Here is a 26,216-nt window from a genome sequence, read left to right as displayed (position 1 = left end):
TGATCTACGCTGACTTCACATGGTTGATCCCTTGTTTAATCCTTATCCAAAGAGAAAGACATAAAAAGAGTGACAAGAAGAGAAAGCAGAGATGAGAATGAACCAGCAAGATTGAGATAACGATGTAGGGTGGTCTGATAGTGAACAGTGGCGGCTTCTCCGCTAGGGTGGAGGAGCGTCGCCCTACTGCCTGGCTTGGATGACAGTCTGTCCCAGGGGCAGCTGGGACCAGGAAGAGGAGAGGAGGCGAGACATGATGCGGGAGGCAGCCAGTAGTGGCTACAGGTAAGTTTTTTGTATACATTATTTCTAACACCCCTCGCTGCCCCCGCAAACCACGCCGTGCTCCCCCTCCCGTGTTCCCTCCACACACCACACCACCCTTTGTTTATGGCGGCCCCCACTTGTAGTGAATAAAAGAGGCATGAGGCGAAATCAAGTCTATGCAACCTTGGTGTTTCACATCCCCAATATTTGTAGCGCCGGCCACAGGACTTTGGGCTGTGGGACTTATTGTTCTACAAATTAAGCACTGGATGTGCTGGGGAAGGACAAGGGGTGTAAACTACATGAGGTAAAATGACACGTACAATCTTGTTTCTTTCACTTTCTCTTGCTGTTTGTGGTCCCTCATGCCAGGGGTAAGAAGAACTTTGCAACTGCAACTTTAAGCTACCCTAATTGAATTCTACCCAGCTGGCTGTGAAGCAGAAGGCTGATTGTGCAAGCACAATCATGGGCGAATAGCGTTATTGACATTTCAGCCAAATAAGACTAATTCTTGTCCTCATATACTGCTTATGTAGTGAAAATCACCACAGAATATGGAATTCTGTAATTTCCTCATTAATTTGCACTTAAATGTGCATTTCCTGAGTTGTATTCACTCAGACAGAATGGCCGTAATTCCACAAGAATCTGTCACACAGTGAAAGATTTTACTTTCGGACTCAGTCTTTTAAGTCCTAATCAACCACAGAAGTACACTTCTAAAAACCCCTAGGACATCAAGGGAGGCGGTTAGAGACTCACAGGTTGCCATGCAGAGGTTAAAATCAAGGTCCAGTCTAGGTTCAGTTGCAATTGATCAGCTAGGTACTTCAAGGAAAAGGCCTCTTGCAGTGTGTTGCCTTCCTGTAGCCACACAGGAGTGCAGGCAACTGACCCCGGGAATCATCTTCTTTGCCAAGAACATGAGGGAGCAGGTCTCAGTCCTTCAAGGCTTTTCTCATGTCACAGACAGTAGGTCTAGTCCTCTTTTGATCTACTGTAGGTCCAGAAGGTTTTCTGAAGAGGGTGTCTAGGGATGCCACATCTATGCCTGACACTAGCTAATTGACTCTTGGCCCCTCCTCAGCCAATGGGGTAAAGGTCTCTAGGCCCTGACCGACCTACCTACCTCCTTCTGCAGTAGTTCGTGTTTGCCTTACTACAACCAGGCCCAAAAAGCCATTTGTCAGGGTATTTTCAAGATGGGTAAAGTCTTCAGCCACACTAAACGTGGGCTCCGATTGATGGGGTGTCTGTGGGGAGTGCCTTATGGTAATCCTAGTGTCCTAGTGTCCGCCCACATCTAACACTAAGCTCCAGTTTGAGGCAGGCACTGTATCCAGAAGTGAAAAACTGATCAGTAGCCTACATGACACTCACAAGCCTAACCTAAATGAAGCCCTTATATTGGTAGTAAATATTCCTAGCTATCAGTTAATTCCACAGAACATCACACATTTCAGGCGCCCCACTCAAAACAATAGTCTATGATGTCGCTCAGAAACCGGAGGTGAAAAACAGCCCCGCTATTCACTTTTTACCCATCTTTAAATGCATGGTATGCATGACCCCCAAAAGCATCTAAGCCTGCTTACAACTACTAAGCAGGGGAAGAGGAGGAATGGGGAGCCATAGATAATATGGCCTTTCCTACCTATGCCAAATGTAAAAAAGAAAAGTACCTGGCCTCCTGACAAACACCCACCACCCTCTGTGCTGCCCCACACCCTCCCCTCCCGAAGCTATGCGATCTGCCGTCCACCAGAGCAGAAAGTCAGTGCTACACTGACAGGCTCTCTAAGAGGCTTGTCAGATCACCCTGAAATTCTTTTATGAGGTAGATGGAATCATTTTTTTCTACCATCTGTTGCTACATCATAATAGTGAATAAACGGATTTAGAATCTGCTGTTCAAGCTAGTAACTCCGAGTGCGAGAGATGCAGAACAACATCATAAACCTTTACACACTCTAAATCGAAAGAGGAAGGCCAGAAAATTGGATATTTCCCATGGAGAAAACTCAGACTTTGCACTTTTAGACAGGTTGCATCAGCTTTAGTATTCTTCAATGTTATTTTCATTCAGCTCCATTCCTGACAAACATGGAAGAAGCTACAATGTATTTGAGAGTAGTTTTAAAAATACCCTTAGCTAAGGGTTCCATTTACACTCTTTTGTGAAAAGATAAGCACAGACAGAACTAAGCAGACATTTCTTGTATTTGTAAATAGAAAGGAGGTCCAACTATGAAACAGAGTGACTAAGCATCCACCCTCTTCACACACAGGCATGCTCCTGGCAAACCTGGCCTAGGCATATTCTAACCTGCAGTAACCCTCACCTCAAAGGTTCAAACTGAATGATGAAACATGCTACAGAGCAAACTTATAAAATCTGTATCAGGTTTATAATCAACATAAAAGTTAAACTTCCATTTACATAGAACTCAAATGTAAAGTAAAGAATATAATATAAGATACAGTTCAGAGAAGGAACTATGGGACTATGGGAAAGGAATAGTATTTGGAATTTCAAGGGATCATGGGATACTCATGCGATGCTTTGTAGACAGTTTAAATTGTAGGAGGTATGCCTGTGAGAACCTGGATTCTCATCTGTGTGGGGGATCTGCCTGGCTTCTGTACCTTATAGAACCAAAACAACGGTTCACCTGGATTTAATCTATCTAGGTATTGTAATAGGCCAAAACATTTTTGGCAATCAACTAGTACAAGCACGAAAGACACACTACAGGCCCAAGAGTGATTTAATGTGGACCACAATTAAAATCATAATACACTATTTTTACAGGACATAAACCATTTTACATATCATACATAAATATGAACAGACAGAAAGAATTGTGCACAGTGTGCCAACCACATAGAAGTATAGGTATTATAGTTAATTATAAACAGAGAGGTGTTCAAGTATGCATTCAAAAGCACACAAAGTTGGGCTATATAAGTAAGAATTTTTTAATGTATATAGTCAACATCAGTTTATGTGCTGAAAGATTGACGACGTTTTGAACTTAAGTGAAGTGTATCGTTCTCTTCAGCACAAGCAATTGAAGGAAACCCCTGACTAAAAAAAATCTTAACAATTGATCCAATTATTTAATGGAGTGGTGTTACTTGGAAAGTTCAGGGCTATAGTGGGTAAAAACCGATTACCTGAGAGTGGGAGGTTCATAGGATACATGAAGTTTTAAGTTATCTGTATAAAGGATATGTAAATTATATTCACACAGTCGGAGGTGGCATTCAATATCTGGGTGAGTATATATGTGGGTACTCACCTAAGGTTCACACAAAACAAAAAAACAGAGAAATAAAGAAAATACTTTCTCCAATGGTGGAATGCCTGAAAAAATATCTGTATAGTGCTCATGTATGGTACTATTAATTCAGAAGAAGTATGGTCAAGCCTAGGACTAAGTTGGTGGAGTCTATTTGAAGATCCAGGTCTTCATCATTTTTGTTGGATATGGACATTTAGGAGGCAAATATGATGTGCAACAGCAGGTCATTCCAGGCTTTAGGAGTGATGTAGAAAAAGGCCCACCCTCCAGCTCTAGTTCTGCATTAGCATGGGGTGTGTACGAGCAAGAGTCTGGCTGATTGGAGGTGTCTTGTGGGTTTGCGGAAAATGGTGCGGTTGTTGTGATAGGCTGGGTCCGTATTGTGAAAGGCCCTCATGGTATGTGTGAGGAGTTCAAAAAAGTTGGTGTGTGAGTGAGTGAGTGTGTGTGTGTGTGTGTGTGTGTGTGTGATGGAAGGTTGAGCTCAGGAGTGAACCAAGGCTTAGAGGGGGGACTCTCTCCTCAGCTTTGGCTGACATGGTGCCTATAGAGTAGCAACAGAGCTTGCGATCCAATCAGAGAACTGAGACACAAAGATGCATGGCTTACTCAACGCTGTCTTTCCATACCTTGCAAGCCTTGCTTCCTAAACACAGAAGGATGCATGACTTACTCAATGCGGTCTTTCCACACCTTGCAAGCCTTGCTTCCTAAACGCAGAAAGATGCATGGCTTACTCAGCGCTGTTTTTCCATATGTTGCAGGCCATGCTTCCGAAACACAAACTGATGAATGGCTTACTCACCGCTGTTATCTACATAGCCAGGGATATAATACTGCCTCTGTAAAGCTAAAATTACCTTTCAATTGGCCTTGTGCTTAATGTACCTTAGTCTGAATTCCCCCTCTAAATTGAAGAATTGTGAAATAGGAATGATCCAAATCTAAGAAGCAATGGTGCTTCATAGATCAGATAGTGGCGGTTTCAAGTATCAGGAAGATACCACTGTTGGAGTAAAACAATACTGAGCCTGGGTCTTCCACTCACTTTCAATAACTACAGTGACACTAGCAGTAAACAGTAGCCTTAAGATCAAACAAATGCCTTTCCCCTAAGAATTGGCAATCCAGTTTTCATGTGGGCCATGGAAGAACATACATTTCTGAAGTAAGGTCAGTCCTCCGGGAAGAAAATTGGCAAAAAGTTTCTAAGTCTCACTTCTTGCAGTTTGGGTACAGGACGAGTGCATTCTGACCCTGTCAAGGGTCCAAGACCTGGGGGGCACCACTTGGAGGCTAGAATTCCCTCCAACAGAGGCCAGCAGCAGGGTCCAGGGCAAGTCTAGTTGGTACTGGTCATCTTGGCAGTTGCATGGAAAGAGCCCATGGGAGCTTGTTGTGTCACTGTAGCTCAAAAAAGAAGTCAGTTAACTGACCTTTGGAGTAATCTCTGGGGTCCTGGGTTCAAGGCAAGCAGGCCGAGTTTTCCTTCACGTTCTGCAAACTCAGGTGCGGCTGATACGGTCAAAGATGCCCGTACTTGAGGGACCTTTTGTAATTCTGGGAGCGATTGTCTCCGCGGTAAAAGAAGAACATTGTTATATTTGTCAAAATAACAGCTTTTTGTTGAGGTGCTCCGTACTTCAGGGACCTGTTGTAATTGTGAGTGATTGTCTCAGCGGTAATAAAAGAGGAATATTGTTTATATTTTTTGATACGACAACTTCATTGTGGAGGGTCGTTGATTGACATTGAATTTTAAACATTGAATACTGGACGAAATTTGTGTATGGAGATCGAGTCTATTCACCTTATCGGCCATTAAGGTTTGTGCCTGCAACTTTCCTAGTATCTATTGACACAGCAAGGAAATTAATATTCTGCCTCATCAAGACCATCATAAAGGCCCCAAAGTTTTATCAATATCTGAGTCTTGTCAAATTACTATTCATTGTCTTTAACTGCATTTATCCAGTCCTTCCTTATTTACAATCAGAGTTTGCAGGCTAAAAATGACTGTAATTGACTTATTTCCCTCACTATAATAACACTACTTTGTTCTGAACAGGGTATATCCCTCTTCATTAGAATTAGGGTTTAAACCTGGGCCATTGAAGCTGACAGTTTGTGTCATATTTTCCTTGATTCATTCCTTTAATGTATTCTTTCTAACTTCTTCAACTGCTGTTCTAAATTTCTCTACATCTCAGCTTTACTTTGCTAAAGTTATGAGACGTCAATATGAGACTTTTCTTTCGTTTCAAAGCATACCTAAGTGAGCTACGATTCACATCTTTTCTCTGCAATGTATTTAGTGTTACACTCAGGCACATCTTCGTGCATTTCCTTGTCTTGTAAAAACCCGCCCTCGAGTCTCCACCTTCGATCTGTGTGAGGTGTCCGGGAAGAGTGAGAATCCTGGAAATTGGGGCATGATCTGATAGGGTTATAAGACTGATGGATGGTTGTTTTTCATTAGGAAGCATAACTGATGCAGCAATGAAGGGGTATAGCCTGGCATAAGTCTGGTGTGCAGCAGAATAGAAGGCATAGTCAATAACATCAGAATGCTGATTACATTACACAACGGGCAAAGGCACCGTTAAAAATCTAGGCGTCTGGTTTGATGATAATCTAAATTTTGTGGCACAAGTGAAGAAGTTGGCCGGTACTTAGTTTGGCACTCTGAAAATCTTGAGGAAGTTTCTCCCCCTTCTGCCAGGTAGTACCAAAGAAACTGTGGTCTGTGCCCTAATTCTGTCCCGCTTAGATTATGCCAACGCCCTCCTGGTCTGTATTCCAGGTTCTCTTGCTAAGAAATTGCAAGTTGTTCAAAACTCGATGGCCAGACTTCTCTTGGGTTTGTCATCAAGGCATAGTGTTCACACCCACTTGCGCTCCTTGCATTGGCTTCCAGTTCAATCTAGTCTGAAATTCAAAATGTTGTCAATCGTTCATCGGGCCCTTTATGGCCTAGGACCTATTTATTTACAGAAGAGGTTTGCCTTCTATACACCAGGGAGACAGCTGCGCTCATCTGCTCAGCTGTTGATACAGACCCCTAGGTTTAATCGCCAAGGACTTGGTGGGAATTCCTTTGTGCGTAAAGCGGGTCTAGCCTGGAACATGCTGCCCCTGGCTCTTCGGGGGCATACAGGACCCACTGCTGTTTAAGAAAAAACTAAAAACGCTGCTCTTTTAATCTTTGATGGTTGTGCATCTTTCCCTTTTCTGAAGCTAGCGCCCGGACACTTTGGAGTAGCTGTGCACTGCATAAATTAAAAATAACATAACATGGCTTGCAAGGTATGGAAAGACAGCATTGAGTAAGCCATGCATCCTTCTGCATTTAGTAGGAAAGGCTTGCAAGGTAAGGGAAGACAGCGCTGAGTAAGCCATGTATCCATCTGCGTTTACGAAGCATAGTTTGCAAGGAATGGAAAGACAGCATTGAGTAAGCCATGCATTCTAATGCTTTTAGGAAGCATTGTTTGCCAAGTATGGAAAGACAGCGTTAAGTAAGCCACGCATCTGTCTGCATTTAGGAAGCATGGCTTGCAAGGTATGCAAAGACAGCGTTGAGTAAGCCATGCATCAGTCTGCTTTTAGGAAGCAATGCTTGCAAGATATGGAAAGACAGAGCGGAGTAAGGCATGCATCAGTCTGCGTTTAGGAAGCATGGGTTGCAAGGTATGGAAAGACAGCGCAGAGTAAGCCATGCATCCTTTTGCGTTTAGGAAGCATGGCTTGCAAGGTAGGGAAAGGCAGTGCTGAGTAAGCCATGCATCAGTCTGCGTTTAGGAAGCATGGCTTGCAAGGTAGGGAAAGACAGTGCTGAGTAAGCTATGCATCAGTCTGCATTTAGGAAGCATGGCTTGCAAAGTATGGAAAGACAGCGTTGAGTAAGCCATGCATCAGTCTGCTTTTAGGAAGCAATGCTTGCAAGGTATGGAAAGACAGTGCTGAGTAAGCCATGCATCTGCCTGCATTAAGGAAGCATGGCTCGCATGGTATGGAAAGACAGCGTTGAGTAAGCCATGCATCCTTCTGCGTTTAGGAAGCAAGGCTTGCAAGGTATGGAAAGACAGCATTGAGTAAGCCATGCACCCTTCTCGTTTAGGAAGCAAGGCTTGCAAGGTATGGAAAGACAGCGTTGAGTAAGCCATGCATCCTTCTACGTTCAGGAAGAAAGGCTTGCAAGGTATGGGAAGACAGCGTTGAGTAAGCATGCATCCTTCTGCGTTTAGTCAGAAAGGCTGGCAAGGTATGGGAAGACAGCGTTGAGTAAGCCATGCATCTGTCTGCATTTAGGAAGCACGGCTGGCAGGTAAGGAAAGACAGCGCTGAGTAAGCCATGCATGTATCTGTGTTAAGGAAGCATGGCTTGCAAGGTATGGAAAGACAGCGCTGAGTAAGCCATGCATCTGTCTGCATTTAGGAAGCAAGGCTGGCAAGGTAAGGAAAGACAGCGCTGAGTAAGCCATGCATTTATCTGTGTTAAGGAAGCATGGCTTGCAAGGTATGGAAAGACAGCGCTGAGTAAGCCATGCATATGTCTGTGTTAAGGAAGCATGGCTTGCAAGGTATGGAAAGACAGCGCTGAGTAAGCCATGCATCTGCCTGCATTAAGGACACATGGCTCGCATGGTATGGAAAGACAGCGTTGAGTAAGCCATGCATCCTTCTGCGTTTAGGAAGCAAGGCTTGCAAGGTATGGAAAGACAGCGTTGAGTAAGCCATGCATCCTTCTCGTTTAGGAAGCAAGGCTTGCAAGGTATGGGAAGACAGCATTGAGTAAGCCATTGCATCCCTCTGCGTTTAGGAAGCAAGGCTTGCAAGGTATGGAAAGACAGCGTTTAGTAAGCCATGCATCCTTCTGCGTTTAGGAAGAAAGGCTTGCAAGGTATGGGAAGACAGCGTTGAGTAAGCATGCATCCTTCTGCGTTTAGTCAGAAAGGCTTGCAAGGTATGGGAAGACAGCGTTGAGTAAGCCATGCATCTGTCTGCATTTAGGAAGCAAGGCTGGCAAGGTAAGGAAAGACAGCGCTGAGTAAGCCATGCATGTATCTGTGTTAAGGAAGCATGGCTTGCAAGGTATGGAAAGACAGCGCTGAGTAAGCCATGCATCTGTCTGCGTTTAGGAAGCAAGGCTTGCAAGGTATGGAAAGACAGAGCTGAGTAAGCCATGCATCAGTCTACGTTTAGTAAGCATGGCTAGCAAGGTATGAAAAGACTGCGCTGAGTAAGCTATGCATCCTTCTGCATTTAGGAAGCATGGCTAGCAAGGTATGAAAAGACTGCGCTGAGTAAGCCATGCATTTTTCTACATTTAGGAAGCACGGCTTGCAGGATATGGAAAGACAGCGCAGAGTAAGCCATGCATCCATCTGCGTTTAGGAAGCATGGCTTGCAAGGTAGGGAAAGACAGTGCTGAGTAAGCCATGCATCAGTCTGCGTTTAGGAAGCATGGCTTCTAAGGGATGGAAAGACAGCGTTGAGTGAGCCATGCATTCTTCTACATTTGAGAAGCAAGGCTTGCAAGGTATGGAAAGACAGCGTTGAGTAAGCCATGCACCAGTCTGCTTTTGGGAAGCAAGGTTTGCAAGGTAGCGAAAGACAGTGCTGAATAAGCCATGCATCAGTCTGCGTTTAGGAAGCATGGGTTGAAAGGTATGGAAAGACAGCGCAGATTAAGCCATGCATCCTTCTGCATTTAGGAAGCATGGCTTGCAAGGTATGGAAAGACAGCACTGATTAAGCCATGCATCCGCCTGCATTAAGGAAGCATGGCTCGCAACGTATGGAAAGACAGCGCAGATTAAGCCATGCATCAGTCTGCGTTTAGGAAGCATGGCTTCTAAGGGATGGAAAGACAGCGTTGAGTAAGCCATGCATTCTTCTACATTTGAGAAGCAAGGCTTGCAAGGTATGGGAAGACAGCTTTGAGTAAGCCATGGATCCTTCTGCGTTTAGGAAGCATGGCTTGCAAGGTATGGGAAGACCGCGTTGAGTAAGCCATGCATTTGTCTGTGTAAAGGAAGCATGGCTCGCAACGTATGGAAAGAGTGTTGAGTAAGCCATGCATCCTTCTGCGTTTAGGAAGCATGGCTTGCAAGGTATGGAAATACAGCTTTGAGTAAGCCATGGATCCTTCTGTGTTTAGGAACCAAGGCTTGCAAGGTAGGGAAAGACAGCGTTGAGTAAGCCATGCATCCATCTGTGTTTAGGAAGCAAGGCTTGCAAGGAAGGGAAAGACAGCGTTGAGTAAGCCATGCATCCTTCTGTGTTTAGGAAGCATGGCTTGCAAGGAATGGAAAGACAGCGTTGAGTAAGCCATGCATCCGTCTGCATTTAGGAAGCATAGCTTGCAAGGAATGGAAAGACAGCGTTGAGTAAGCCATGCATCCGTCTGCATTAAGGAAGCATGGCTTGCAAGGTATGGAAAGACAGCGCTAAGTAAGCCATGCATCCGTCTGCATTAAGGAAGCATGGCTCGCATAGTATGGAGAGACAGCGTTGAGTAAGCCATGCATCCTTCTGCGTTTAGGAAGCATGGCTTGCAAGGTATGGAAAGACAGCGTTGAGTAAGCCATGCATCCTTCTGCTTTTAGAAAGCATGGCTTCTAAGGTATGGAAAGACACTGCTGAGTAAGCCATGCATCAGTCTGCATTTAAGAAGCATGGCTTGCAAGGTATGGAAAGACAGCATTGAGAAAGCCATGCATCCGTCTGCATTAAGGAAGCATGGCTTGCAAGGTATGGAAAGACAGCGCTAAGTAAGCCATGCATCCATCTGCATTAAGGAAGCATGGCTCGCATGGTATGGAGAGACAGCGTTGAGTAAGCCATGCATCCGTCTGCGTTTAGGAAGCAAGGCTTGCAAGGTATGGAAAGACAGAGCTGGGTAAGCCACGCATCAGTCTACGTTTAGTAAGCATGGCTTGCAAGGTATGAAAAGACTGCGCTGAGTAAGCCATGCATCCTTCTGCATTTAGGAAGCATGGCTTGCAAGGTATGGAAAGACAGCACAGAGTAAGCCATGCATCCTTCTGCGTTTAGGAAGAATGGCTTGCAAGGTATGGAAAGACACCATTGAGTAAGCCATGCATCCGTCTGCGTTTAGGAAGCAAGGCTTGCAAGGTAGGGAAAGACAGTGCTGAGTAAGCCATGCATCCGTCTGCGTTTAGGAAGCAAGGCTTGCAAGGTAGGGAAAGAGTGCTGAGTAAGCCATGCATCAGTCTGCGTTTAGGAAGCATGAGTTGCAAGGTAGGGAAAGACAGTGCTGAGTAAGCCATGGATCTGTCTGCATTTAGGAAGCAAGGCTTGCAAGGTAGGGAAAGACAGTGCTGAGTAAGCCATGGATCTGTCTGCATCTAGGAAGCAAGGCTTGCAAGGTAGGGAAAGACAGTGCTGAGTAAGCCATGCATCAGTCTGCGTTTAGGAAGCATGAGTTGCAAGGTATGGAAAGACAGAGCTGAAGGAACCCAATAGAAGTCAAGTTGGTGAATGTGGACAAGCAGAGAAAGTGATAAACTGCCCCAGCCACTACAAAACAGTGAAACTACCATACACCTACAATTCAATGCCAAGATTCACGATTTCACTTTGTGTAAGCACTAGGATGTGAATGAGGATTACCTGAGCAGGTGAAACAATACACTCTATATACCCTTCTGCACCTGCTTGCCGGCCCTATGGCCCAGCTCACAGTCTTTCATTCGCTGTTTACAGATCCTATTTTTACATTTCAGTTTTTTAATGACAAAAAATACTAAATGGTTATTAAAACCCTGGAGAATATTGGTGTCACTGTCGATTGCATCTCCAAAATGTCTTTTTGGTAAACCTTGAGATCACTCATCTGATGCTAGCAAATACTGCTGTGAATGCTGAATAAAGTGTCTGTGTTGCTGCTTGAGGTCATCCTTCCCCTCAGGCCGCGGTGCGTTACCATGGCAATCACAAGCACAACACAGACAATACAGGCTGGCAGCCGAGGCTGCTGTGGCATAAGATGTAATGTTTGTGTCCGTACCTGATTCCCTTGTAAACGGAAGGATGTCATTTACTCCGAAAATCACACCGCAGACTCTGCTCTCATGTGAAGGAAATTAACAGAGCCTGTGTGGTGCTTTTTTCAGCTTTAACTGTTTAACCCACTCACTGTGCAAATACTCAATCAAGGAAACAAAGCCAACACTAAAGCCACTGCACTGATATTGCATTGTAAAATACAAACATTCTCCACTGAATGACCCATATGTACCAGGTTCTTGCAAGGCCTCCCTTCGATTTTCCACCACACAGCCTATTGGTACAATGACTATGCGTGGCATAAGCACACACGACCCGCAAACGGCTCTTCCTTAACTTAGCCACACCAACCAATCAAACAGCCCAAATCTTTATTAGGCACATACCAAGACCAGAATTAAAAGACCAAGGGCCAAACGTGCTAACCGTTTCCGATTTGTAAATTGGTCGCAAACAGATTATGGACCGAGAAAAGGTAAGTTTGGTATGCATCAACATGCCTTTCAGTTCCAGTTGCAGAAATAGCGATGCAACCTGAAACTTACGGAATTGCTAATTTTCAACTAGAATTAGCTATTACCTATTGCTGATTCTCAATTACCAGTTCTTATTCTGAAATGTACTATTGGTTAGCAAATTGTGAATAGTGGCAAAAACAGATGTTTGCACTTGAACATTAGCATGAAGTGGAAGAAGGTGGTAAACAGGTGCAAACTATGAAAGGGGTGAAAAATGTGTTTTCCACAATGGCGGCTCAGAATGCTATGACTAGGAGGGTGAAGCTGTGTGCTCCACACCAACACAAGAGAAGGCAAAGCAGGAGCACATTTTCAGAGTTAGGGTGATTTAATTTCAGCAGACTGAGGAGGAGATAGTGATACATAATAAATATAGGCTTGGTAGCACTGTTAGTTTGGATTGCTGAATTAGACCCTGTGTTATGAGAGGCACACACAGGGTGTTTCAATACCAATCCACATTCAGGCACCTCGCTGCCTACATCTTTAGTCTAAGGAAACTATCAGGGGGTGTTGCCACAGCAAAAGAGGTTTCTCAAAGTGCACGGTCAGATTGGTTTTTTTTTTGCAGTTTTTTTAGGTGCAATGCTGCTAAACTTCATACATATATTTTCTGTCCCTGTTCTCCACAATACTTGCAGAAAACGAAACAAATGTTTTTTCGTGTCGCTTATTTTCCACAGGCAATAGGTTCTGTTGATGGCACAGATCTTAATCTGCCCTCTTAGTACTACTAACGTTTTGTGAAGGAATCATAAGATCCAGCACGCCTTAAACATTCAGATAGTTTGCAATGCTGACTTTTCAGTAACTACCCTTGTGGCAAAATGTCTAGTTTCTACTCATGACTCCTTTAAATTCCAGCATTGTGCCCCAAACAGTCAGCTTGCAAGAGCAGACTGTGGGGCTAATTTTCTTTTAGGGAGATTAGATTTTCATACTTATTTTTTATTAATACATACTATATAGTTGTGTGTTAATGCTATGGTGCATTTGTGTACGGTGACATTGCTTACGCACTGCGCTTGTCGGTTATGACCCTATACCTCAATCCAACTACAAGGAGCCAACGCAGGCACAATACAACCCACAAACAAACAAGGGCTGTTATAGAGAGCACTTTTGGGCTGCTCAAGGTGGGGATTTGCTGCCGTCACACAAGTGGGGGAATACTCGAATATTCACTTCCAGTGGAATACAAGATAGTTGCAGTGTGTGCTATGCTGCACAATACAGCTACAACGAAGGGGCGTGCAATGCAGCCCGAGCAGGACTGCCCCGACGAAGAGGAAGACAACCCACCTCCAATCCATCCCAAGATGAAACCAGAGCAGGGGATGGAAGAGAGAGACCCTGTTACATTACCTATTAAGTTGAAGGTAAGTGTATCCAAATAAAAACATGAGTTAGTCAGTAGAATGGGGTTGGGGGGTGGGGGGGCGGCCGACCACCGGGAGGCCTGCCATCCCCGGGGGTTTTTGGGGCCCTGGAGGGAGGGCGGTGGGGGGGGGGGGGGGGGGGAGGGGGGGGGCGACAGGAGCTTCAGAAAGTTTTGGGCTACTTGGGCTGGCGGTGGGCTTGTTGGGCTGGCTGGGGCTTGGGCTGCTTGGGCTGGGAGGCTATAAGACAGGACATTTTGTGTCACTGACCACCCTTTCGGTGGGAGTGACAGCAGCCGGCGGGGGTGTTGGTCGCGAGTTTTTTCCCGCCCTCCCTCCCTGTTTTTGTGGTTTTCAATAGGGTATGTTTACCTGGGATCCTGGTTTGCCTTTTTATAGTCCTGGGGGGGGGGGAGGGGTTGTCTTGGTCCGGTGTGCGGGGGGTGGTTTTTTCCACAGAGGGGTTTTCTTGGGAGCCGGTGCATCAGGAAATTGAGGTCGGGGGTTTTGTTTTCGTGTCGCTGGAACAGGTGCTGGTGTGCGATTCAGGATGTTGGTGCTTTTCCTAGTACAAAAGGGGGTTAAGTGTAGGAGGCCTGGGCTGTTTTGCCAGGGGGTGGGGAATACAGATGTCAAGGTATGTTTAGTTGGGTACTGATGCAGGTTGTAAGGGGGATGTTGTGGTTATGTTGTGCTTATTTTGTGCTTATGTTTATAATGTGGGGAGCAATTTAGGGAAGTGGGTTTGGGGCTGTTAGGGACTTCATATTTAGTGAGGTTTAGTTTTGTTCGGCACAGGCCAAGGTTTTGCTCTTTAGGGTGCACCTGCTTCCAATAAAGCGGCCTTTGTCACACCTTATTACTGTGTCTGTGGTCAGTTCCTCTCCCCCTCCAGCCCTCTGGAGGGCTCCAAAAGTTCCCTTTCAGTAAGGGGTGAGGTGCTTCTGGTAGTAATGTATTGGCAGAAGAGGAGACTGTAGTAATGGGCGTTATGAAAATATCTTTTCCCGCAGTACAGAGTCACTCGGAACAAAGACATAGGGAAATTGAAATGTATTTACTGAAATTATTATACTTTTGATTCCGATGCACCACTTTTATTTTATAGAACTGAGGGCAAATGTGAACAAATTTATGTTTGAATACATTTTCAACCTCTGTGTCATCGGAGTTGTTGGGTCCCGGATTGCTTGTGTTCTGAAAATGAGAATGTTGTTATTACGTGTTATGAGTTTGGGTTAGTTCTCTTAAACAAAAAGTAGAAGGTGCTATATTTAACTAATATACTTGGCACTAGCTAACCAGGTTTTGATCCCCATATGTCTTGTTCTGGTGAGTGAGCATTTTAGGGGCTCCAAACATTTAATACTTCCTGAACCTTCTGTATGACAGCGAAGACTTGATTCCACCTTCAGTTGCTTGTTGACCACCACATAACAACAAGCACTGGCAAAGCGAATAGATCTGGGATTAATGGGCTAAAGCACTAGCACGTTAGAGCAAGGGAACCAACGGGAATCGACAGATAGGGCTATAGGGGAGCAAAAAAGAAAGGATACATTCAAACAGTCAACAGCATTAGGAGGGAGATGAATACCTCACTAGGCTGAGCCTAGAGCAGATTGGCAAATTCTCAAGCCAATCGCTGAGAGAGTCTGCTGAAAGTGTATGAGCACACCACAAATCACCTACTTGTGACTTGTCAAAACGTGGTAAGGAAGTGGGGAGCAAGTGACCACCACTTCACTTGGAACTCTGTTACTACTGCCCAGTATTGTGCACTAAAACGTCTAGCCTCCCCGCACGTATGCATAATTATATGACGTGGCTAGTTGTATATACATTGTTGCTATGTTTGGCAGTGGCACTCATTCGACCTAACAATGTATTGTCGGTGCATAAAATGAAAAGGTTATCCAGGAACACACATCCCATTACATTATCAATGTCAAAGAGCGGAAAAGAAAAGATAATGGCACCAACATTTAAATTCCAAATACAGTTTGAAATAATCCCCCATGGGCTTATAGAGTTCAATGGAGAATGTAGTAAATGATTATACAGGGCAGGTCCTCTGGCCTACGCTCTGCATTATTCTATTACTGAAGTGTTGAGTTGATAAATAGAAAACTGTGGTATCTATGGAAAGTGCGATGCAAAGGACAACACGGTCATGGCGAAGTGTGTGCAAAGAAACAAGAGTGCGTCATTGAGTAAAGCTTGGCGGCCTAGTGGCCAAAGTCAAGGAACACGAGCCACACGCGGCCAACTGCTTGACTGGAGTGTGGACAAAGAGGGAGTGTCCGCAGCTATCTGGGTGTCCATTCAAGCCGTGTTTGCCCTTCGCCTTGCCCTTTCGCCACTTCACAGGCTCCTGGAAAGAGTGTTCGAACAGTTCATGTCATGTCTGGAGACAGGCACATGTGTTTTCAGCCTCCTGCACAGGTGTGTGCATTTTATAATGCACTTAAAATTGAGGTCTTAGGCATAGAATCTCATCGGAGTCACCTTGCAATGTAATTATTGTTCAAACTCCTCTCCCAAAAATTATTTACTGGGCTTTGTCTTTCTAAGAGAAGTTCTTTCCTCTCAACTCAGGATTACAAGGGCTAGGCAAGGTTTATTCCCTTTTCACAAGGGCCCAGAGGCCTGAGGGGCCCCTGAACTCTGATTTTTGCATAATTTCACAGTTCAAACAGTGGTCCTGGACCCCATTTATTTCCTTATACATTGGTCCATAACACACTGGGTATGCCACTGATGCTGGATCTACACAATGTATACAAATTCTCAAAAGATATGTAGAAATACCAAAACAGGTGTCTTCTGCCCTTATTGACATATTCTGTCTCTTCATATCCAGACCAGCTTCTTAACGAAATGCAGCTACTTCTGTATACAAGGGGGCAGACTCATAAAAGCATTTTCGGAGACAGAATGTAGTACTGCTCGTCTTATATGCCTTTGTGAATTGGACTGAAACCTCCAACTCCCTATCAGTAAAGGTGCAGCAAGGGCCCTGTGGTTTCTACTTGTATTAAATGAATATGAATATGTTAACAATAAGTTATGTTAGTAAAACTTAAGAACGTGTTCACCATAAGGTCTTTCTATGCACCGAGTAGTCCGAGTAGTTTTCTGGTTTACATCTCCAAACTGAACAAGATTAGTCCCCCGAAAATGCTTTCAGTGTTATGAATATCAAATAAGATCTTTCTTCCTATCTACGTTGGTGGCAGGATCATTGAAACCAATGCACTGTTTTAGCATAATCTTATTGACTCATATTTAGATTCCAGTAACGGAAGGACATCTCCTTCGTAGACTGGTCCCTTCACATTAGGAATGATTGATCAGTCGCGGTCATCCATGAAATCACCCCAAACTGGGTGCAGTGGCCCTGGGAGCAGGTTTTGCTGAGGACTTTGTTAAGCCTGTCTAGTTTTTCAAGCTTCACGCCTTCCATGATGGGGGCTGGAGGCAGACAGAGACTATTCCCTAAATAGTGCTATTTTATTCCCATTTTAGATGCATTGGGTTAAATTCACAAAGACATGTAAGGGGCATAGAAGAGTACTACAGGAGTACTATTTTATATATTCCAAAAGGGCTTTGGGAATAGGCGCCAATATGCCCAGAGGTGGGTGACTGCATTTTCCTGTAATCGTCCATCTGTTTTCAAAAGCTTTTAGTAATACAGTTCCAGCCACTAAGCGTTATTGCAATATGCAGTGTTATTCCCTCACATTACTGCCACAGGAAAAGCCATGCTATTCCTTCCCAAAGAGCTCTTTATTGAAAATAAATCAGGACCTTAGTCAGGTACTACAATATTGTCCACAAAGACTTTGTTAGCAGAAACCAGGCAAAACCTTTCCCTGGCATGCACTCTCGCAGTGTCAGCTGCATCACTGTACATTGTCAGACTGCAAGGTATAAAGGTACCACATGGTTTGTTAGTTATAGCCAGGGCCACTGGAAATATGTGACAGTGAAGGACCACCTTATGCGGCAGGGTTGACTGAATCATGCAACAAGAAAATGCAAATTATGCGGCGTAGCACAGCACATTTTGTGATGGTATTTTGTCATTTTAAATACATGTTAACACTACCTGGCCCAATGATTTCTCTTGTTAGTACCATATTAACACCTAAATATAGCAATAGGCAACTGGAAGGTAACTAGTCAACCTCTAAGAAGTGCCCTCCACTGTGCAGCAACAATTGTCACTGTGTTTTAATAACGTTTGATTCATTTGAGCTTAAAACTATTTTTTTGGGTAAAACCCGAAAATTATGCAGCTGTAGCAGGCAATACGTTGTGTGGCAAACCATAATAATCCAGAAATCGGCATAACAGCACAATCACAGAATTCCAATGGCCCTGGTTGTAGCAGAGCAGTAGGATCACAAGTGCCCTATCCTATCCCCAAAAAATGTTTAAGGACACCACGACCGCCTATAACGGGCAGGCTCACTTGCACCTTAGGGCTGTGGGCACTCCTGGCTTTGGACAGGCTGGCAGGCCAAGCACTGTTGCTGTACACCAAACAATGGATCACCGGATTTCCGAGCCCTGCGCAGGGCTGTGGAGTGATCTGCCTATGGCTTGGAGAGAAATGCCATGGTCTGCAGTATCTGGACAATGAACCTACTGATATCTGGCTGTTTTTCAGAAGGATTTGCAGTACTAACTGTGGCCCAGACTTTGTGGAGGACACAACGGACAGCTATGCCTAAAGATGGGCTGGGCTGTGTATAGACATAGAAAGAAGGACTCGTCGCCTGTCCCACTTCGGCTTGTAGGGTAAGGTTATTTGCTGCTCTCAGCGTGGATTTTCCTTGAGATTTGAGATAGAGACACTTTTTACTCCCCGGGAATAGTCTTTTGGCCTGATTCACAAAGGTAAACTTACACGTTTGTGATTTTAATAGTATGTTTACGATTGTTGAAACTCCGCTGTCTGAGTGGAGAACTCCACACACACAAAAAGATAGGCATGTCCCATCTTTCTATGTGTAGAGTTCTCCGCCAGACTGCTGAATCTCTGCAGTCATAAACTTACTATTAAAATGCAGTTTGAGGATACCAAAAAAGTTAAAATTTATGCAAACGTGTACGTTTACCTTTGTGAGTCAGGCCTATAGCGTGGTACAATATTCTTCAGTGAACAAAAGAGTTCTTTAACATGGGGATTAGCATTGCCACTGCCATTAATTCTTAGGGTCAGAAAATATATAATGACCAAGATAGAGGACCACTTTTTTGGAGTTTCTGCAGTTCGGACCGAGAGGAAGATACCCAAGCTCCAGCTGTGAGGCACTGCGAAGCACACCATGAGTAACCAGATGACTTGCACTGTTGAAGACTCCCAGGCACTTTGGCCAACATGCTTCAGCATGCACCAATGTCACATGACAACCCTTAGAGCCCAGAGAATGCTAGACTCTTGATTCTAGTGAAATCCGAGGGCGGTGGGTAACCTAAGTTGCCCACGCGCCGGATGAGCCAACCCATTTGGCGCTACCATTTTTAAATCCGAGGCAGCCAGTCCCTGATTATTACTCGCACCCTTTTAGGGGTGGAGTGGTACAGGGCAAGCCTCCAGTTGCTCACGCTTGGAATCGCCCAAAGGACTAAGGGGGTGCTGCCATTATATCCCAGGGTCCTGCCGTAATGACTCGTGGGGTTTGGCATCAATCACCCCTACTGTGCTCCTTCAGATGGTACCCTTATGTACCAAACTGCCTCCGGAGCGCCCTGTAAGTCCGCCAGTGTCCTGGATGTGGCCACCATCATATCCAGCGACCATAACCTCTTGCAACCCGCGGTTACTATACCTACTAGCTGGACCTAGTCCATATCCACCTTTGTCTGATGTACCCTGTCCCTATCGAAATACCCTGTGGTGTTTGCCCTAATGAGGCCACGCCCTGTTTAACCAAAGCCCCTCGTGCTCCGTGAGCTTGCGCCTGGCTATAAGTACCCTTCTGCAGGAATGTTCAATGGCCTCCCCGGACCTAGCTCCCTGCCATACCTTGTGCGGGCTTATCTCGCCAAACAGCACTAAGGGACCGCCTTCCTTTGCAATGCCCCATTAATTGTTGCTTTCACCCAATATAGATTTCATTGATTTGATTAGTGCACAGCGCCCCCAGTGAGGGGAGGTCATTCACACTCAGGTGAATTCTAAACTGTGTTGTGGGGATCCAGCCCTGTAGATCCTGCTGCAGCTGTGTGGGCTAACTGTAATGATGCATGCCGGGGGAACCCAGCCCTGGTATATCAGCGTGATAACAATGGGCAATTTACAAATTGGGCCATATATTAAAATCCAGGATACCAGATTATATGAAAAACAGTTTTATCTTCAGGAGCACAGTACTTCTTCCAGTAAGGTTCACAAGTAGAATCAAGAATACAGATCAGAGTGATGTCATACACAACTGTAACATGAAATGAGGGTGGATCTGCACACCTGTGTAAATTCAAAAATTACTCAAAAAATAAAGAATTGTAATGCAGTTAATCCTATCCGTGTGTGAGCGTGCACGAACACTGGGGAAGGGTACCACCCCCTCTGGTTATAATGTGTTGAAGGAGACCCTAGAGAACCAGGGACTGTGTCCTGCACAACTATCTGGCAATAAGCCTATAAACCAATCATTGATCAACGATTGGTTTATAGGCTTATTGCCAGATAGTTGTGCAGGACACAGTCCCTGATACACAACTGTAAGGCATGTGCCATAATCAAAGGATTACAGTGTACATAAAAGGGAAATACATTTAAAAGAGCAATACACAGAATGAAGAATATAACACATCTCTTCTCTTACAAAAAAACTATTCATTCATAAAACACTTGCAGACCCGTCTCACATTCCAAACTTGACCATTTTGGGTGACAACACTATTCCTATTAACTTTGACAACCTTCAAAGGTCTACTAAATCTTGCATCATCTTTGAGCAAGATTCCAGGCTTACGTATTCTGACATAATCCCCAATGCGGAAGTTTGGAGTTTTAACATTCATGCGAGAGTCATAATAGGCTTTGCTTCTTGTCTGTTTATACTCAACAGTTTGAGCAATACCATCCTTACATAGCTGTGAACACTTATCTTTAACCACCTTCTTAAACCACCAAGGACATAGTTTAGAAACAGGTTCTCTACCCCTAAGTAGGCGGAAAGGTGAAACTTCAGTGGTGGTATGGGGAGTTATCCGATACAACCATAACTTCTCCCTTAACTTGTCTTTCCATTCAGCACCAAAGTTTCGCGCCCAAAGTATATCTTGCTTAAGAACCCTATTATACCTCTCTACTTGCCCATTCCCTTGAGGTTCATACAAAGGTGTGGTTATGTGACGAACGTTTTGTGATCTAAGAAATTCTTGCATCTCAGAGGACTTTAACTGCACACCATTATCAGAAATAATCACTTCTGGATTACCTTCCCTGGCAAACACTTCCTTTAAAAACAAAATCACACTACTGGTTGTGACTCTAGGAACCAGTTTGACTTTTGGCCACTTAGAATGGTAATCTACCATAACAATGGCAAACCTACAATCTTGTGGCAAAAAGTTGAAAGGCCCTGCAAAATCAATACCCACCTTCTGCCATGGAAACTCAGGCCACTTAAAAGGAACAAGAGGAGCAGGACTGCATCGGAGAGACTTCTCACTACTAACACATTCCAGGCACTCCCTAACCAACTTATCAACAAACCTGTCAATCCCTGGCCACCAAAACAAGGTCCTAATAAGTCTTTTCATTGAGGAGATACCAACAGGACTCATGACTCAAATTCAAAATTGTTTCCCGTAAAGAAACCGGTGGAATACACTTCCCTTGTCTGTAAATAAAATCACCCTCAATAAAAACTTCATCTGAAACTTTCCAAAATGGGAACAACTCCTCTGGAACCTCATTTTTGGAAGGCCACCCTTCATGACAGTACACCATAACTTTCTGCAACACTTTGTCCTCTACCATACTTTTTTTCCACAATTCCTCTGAAATGCTTCCAAAATTCCCAGGTAACACATCAGCAATTCCAGCAACAATCTCAACGTTGTCCAAATCTTCACTATCCACACAAGGAAGACGCGACAAACAATCTGCAGTAACATTGACTTTCCCAGGAACATATTCCACAGCAAACGTATATTCTTGTAAGCGTGACATCAACCTAGCAATCCTTGCTGTGGCATTCAAACCACCACCAGGAGACAAAATGGAAACTTAAGGCTTATGATCAGTCTTGATAATAAATCTCGCTCCCCAAATGTAATTCCTGAAGTGTTCCACACTCCACACACACGCTAATAACTCTTTTTCAATCACTGCATAGCGTCTCTCTGTTGAATTAAGAGTGCGTGAGGCAAACGCCACACTGCACTCCTCTTTACCAGAAAACTGCGAAAGAACACAACCTAGGCCATATAAACTAGCATCGACAGTAAGAACACATGTCTTCCCAACACAAAATGCTTTAAGAGAAGGCGCATAATTCAGAGACTCTGTCCATCACCACCCCTTGTTGTAAATATTTTTGTCCACCCTAAGCGTGGAAGGGTATACTCAGATGTGAGTCCCTTGCTCATTGCACCATCAGGATTCAAGCAAGCCGGGCCGAAGATGGCTGAAATGCCAGAAACCGGTCCCCGGAAGCTTGTTTCCTTCCCAGTGTAAGAATTGGCTTTTGTAATCTGGTCTGCCCTGTTCCCATGATGCACTGGGCCAGGGACAGACTAATTTGCATACAGCCAGGTTCTGAAACTGGGATGGTGCAATGAGCTAAAAAACGGTGTTGGATCTAGCCCTGATCTCTTGACTGGGTGAGAGTATTCTGCTTAATTTAGAGACTCTGTCCATCACCACCCCTTGTTGTAAATATTAAGAGAAGGCGCAGCAATCATGTCCGCTTTAATCTTTTCAAATGCTTCTGGTTGACTATCTCCCCATTCAAATACAACATTCTTCCTTATCAATTCCCTTAAAGGTTCCATTTTTGACACAAAGTCCTTAATAAATTTACTGTAATATTCACAAAGACCGGAAAAAGAAAGCAGTTTCTCTTTAGAATTTGGCGCAGATGCTTTGAGAATGGCATCAACCAACGATTTTTTTGGAACCACCCCACTTTTAGAGAGTGTAGGTCCTAAATATTCAACAGACTCTTGGAAAAATGTACACTTATTTTTTTTTAAAGTCAGACCATAGTCCTTGAGAATCCCACATACACTATTTAAGTGCTTCCAATGACTCCCTAAATCTGGCGATAAAATCAAGATGTCATCTTGAAAACACTTCACACATGACTGCATTCCCTTAAAAAGATGACACATTGATCTTTGAAAAACTGACGCCGCAGAGGCAAGTCCAAATGGCATTCTTTTAGACTGAAACAGCCCCTGCGGCGTTATGAAGGCAGTCAAATGACGAGATTCCTTAGCCAACTCTATTTGATGATAGGCCGATCTCAGGTCCAATGTAGAGAAAATCGTGGCCCCCCCAGTGTACTAACAACCTCATTAATGTTGGGTAGAGGATGGCAGTCAATTAGAATATTAACATGTAGAGCACGAAGATCAACACACAACCTCAGGGAATTATCCGAATTTCGTGCCAAAACGATGGGCGAAACCACTCAGACGATTCCACTTCTTCTATCACCCCCTCACTCAACATTCCATCCAACAACTTATCTAACTCATCTCTCACATTAATGGGTACATTCCTGAGTTTTTGTTTGACAGGAGACACTCCAGTTTTTAGTTTAATTTCATGACAAAAACCCTTGAGTTTCCCTAACGTATCAGTAAAAACTTCAGGAAACAACTCCTCAACTACAATAGAATTGTCATTGATCCCAGAACAACAATCAATCTCTTCTACTAACATAACAGGTTCTTTACTTCGTGGATTGAGTTTGATACCAAGCTTCCACTGATCTCTCCAACCCAAAACATTGATACCTTTTTTAGCAACATACATCTTTACATGAGCTGATCTCCCTTTAAATTCCAAATTCGAAGCAATATAACCAACAAAATCAATGGTAGATTCATTAAAACATTTGGCAACAATATCAGGGCTAGATAAATCATCCAGAGATAAAGTACCCTTGAACTTTTCATGAAAATATTCTACAGTTATAATGGTTCATGGTGAACCAGAGTCAGCCATAAGAATTACAATTTCACCCAGAAATTTGACATGACACTTAGAAGGAAGATACTCCTCAACTGCACTCACACCTTGAATTGAATCAACCATCCCAACACACGAATCCTCATCAGCAGAGTTTAAATCTCTCACAACTGAAACAGCTCTACTCTTAGGCCCTACATTTCTTTGAGGTTCAATAGTTCTCTTGCGATCATCCTTACAAGCTTTAGCAAAATGCCCAATTCTACCGCACTTAACACATTCTTTCCCAATAGCAGGACAAAACTTGAAAGATGCCACATGGTTGGTACTTCCACATCTAAAGCAGACAATATTCCTAGAATCTTTAAAGTATTGTGGTGTAGATTTCTTCTTTAAACTACACACTTCATCAATGGTTTTACTATTATCTCCTTTGGCATTGACATCATCCATAGTCTTTCTCCATTTCTCCGACTGTTCAAAGGCTTTTGCTGTGGATATAGTGTCATTAAGATTTGGATTTCCCAAAATCCATAACTGCTCGTGTCTTTTTGCTCTTCACGTTTACAATAATTTGGTCTCTTATCATTTTGTCTGCCAAATTACCAAAGTTGCATGAGATCACAAGACTCCTGAGAGCAGTTAGAAAATCATCAAAAGTTTCTGAGTCTCTCTGAGCCCTTGTATAAAACTTATACCTGTTAAGAGCAATACTAGATGAAGGCTTAAACCATTTTCAATACGCATGAGAGCTTCATCAAATGTTTCCAAATCACCACTAGCAACAGGGAGAGTTCTGAAAATAGCTTGCCCCTCCGAACCCAGACAATGTAAAAAAATATTTTTCTTTCTTTCATTACCCATCCTTTCCCCATCAATCGCTTTTAAATAGGTAAGAAACTCTTCCTTCCACCTAGACCAAGGGATAGGAGGGTCTCCTTTTGATTGTAAGAACTTAGTAGGTGGATCAAATTGCATAGTGGTAAGAACAATTAACACACAATAAAGTACAATAAATTTTGCAAAAAGAGAGTTCCAAAAATATAAATACCTTAAAATTGAAATAAGCCACAAACAAGATATAAATATCTTCAAATGATATTATGAGATAAAAGAACAATACCCCTCAGAGAGTAGTAGTCCCGCAAATATCTCAGGCTTGATGCCAAACGAAACTTGAAGAATAATTAAACCCAAGATTTCCAGCAATTCTCAGCATACACGTCCTTCTGCTAAGCACATCACCGTGTTTTCAATTAATAGAAAACGAGCGATTACAAACATCGCTACTGTGTGCATCAGAAACGCCACTGCTGTGCGCATCAGCGTTGAAGGAACCGTTTTGAAGAGAACACGGCGCTCCTGTGAGCATCAGGGTTGCTAAGGAGATTCAAAATGCCCGCCGACGTGAATGACGCTGACGCCGACCGTGACGCTGAAGCTGACGCTGGCTGCCGACGTGAAGCGTGTAGACATCACACGTTGCAAGGACGTCAGAAGCTTCGCAGCATCGCAGCTGCCAGGAGAATGTTCGCTTTGGGTGTTCGCCTCGGGACTCACACGCGCGTATCAACAGCGCGACTTTCAAAACGATTCAGGTAACTTCCAGGAAAATCCACAAAATGCTTTAAAATGTATAACAGGCTATGGGGATACTCCAGAAATTCCCAAAAAGCATGTAGATACCCCTCCGAGGGTGAGGCAGTTGAAGATCTTAAGGATAAATCCACGAAATCCACAAGGAAAAATGTTCATTTAAAAAAAAAATTTAATACATCCCAAAATAGTTGTACCGCTCCTGTGCTCCCCAAAAGTAGCAGGTACAGTTCTCCTAGTCGCCAATATTAAAATCCAGGATATCAGATTATATGAAAAACAGTTTAATCTTCAGGAGCACAGTACTTCTTCCAGTAAGGTTCACAAGTAGAATCAAGAATACAGATCAGAGTGATGTCATACACAACTGTAAGGCATGTGCCATAATCAAAGGATTACAGTGTACATAAAAGGGAAATACATTTAAAAGAGCAATACACAGAATGAAGAATATAACACCATATCAACCTTTGACAGGTGACCCCATCCCTATCGAAGTACCCAGTAGTACTTGTATTGAAGAGGCCATTCCTTTATGACCAAATCCCCTCTGCTCTGTGAACTTGTGTCTGGCTCTAGGACATCCCACTGTTTGAAAGCTCGAGCTAGTACCTGTGCCTTGCTCGAGCTGATACAGGAGGCCCACCCCTCCCCAACCAAATGAGGCTTTCACTCATCATTGTGGCCTTGTAATCATAGCACTCTGATACTGCCGCATATCTTACTATTTGCAACCCTAGAATAAACTAGCTTCCGAAATTGGGCGTTCCGTTTAGGAATAAGGCACTGAAACCTGCATATTTGCATTTCCCTATAGCCCCTCTGGACTGTGGAGACCATAGTAAGTCAGTGTGAGGTTTATCCTGTTTTTAAATTGGGCTTCTGGGAGCCTTATGTCCTGTTACAAAGCAGGCTCCTTTTGCAGATCGATAGTTATATATTAATGATA

At 43.8% G+C, this 26,216-nt stretch overlaps 1 protein-coding gene and 1 pseudogene across 1 annotated transcript in view; both read right to left on the bottom strand.

The window, feature by feature from the left end:
• Positions 1-26,216, bottom strand: part of FAR2 (fatty acyl-CoA reductase 2) — a 499,288-nt gene that overhangs the window by 383,770 nt on the left and 89,302 nt on the right. The window lies entirely within an intron of this gene.
• Positions 16,770-16,972, bottom strand: LOC144762299 (small ribosomal subunit protein eS28 pseudogene; annotated as a pseudogene).

Source organism: Lissotriton helveticus, chromosome 1_1 (assembly GCF_964261635.1).
Source record: "Lissotriton helveticus chromosome 1_1, aLisHel1.1, whole genome shotgun sequence".
In the NCBI taxonomy this organism is placed as follows: Eukaryota; Metazoa; Chordata; class Amphibia; order Caudata; family Salamandridae; genus Lissotriton; species Lissotriton helveticus.
Note: the sequence above shows the minus strand (reverse complement) of the source record. Positions and strands in the feature narration are given on the sequence as shown.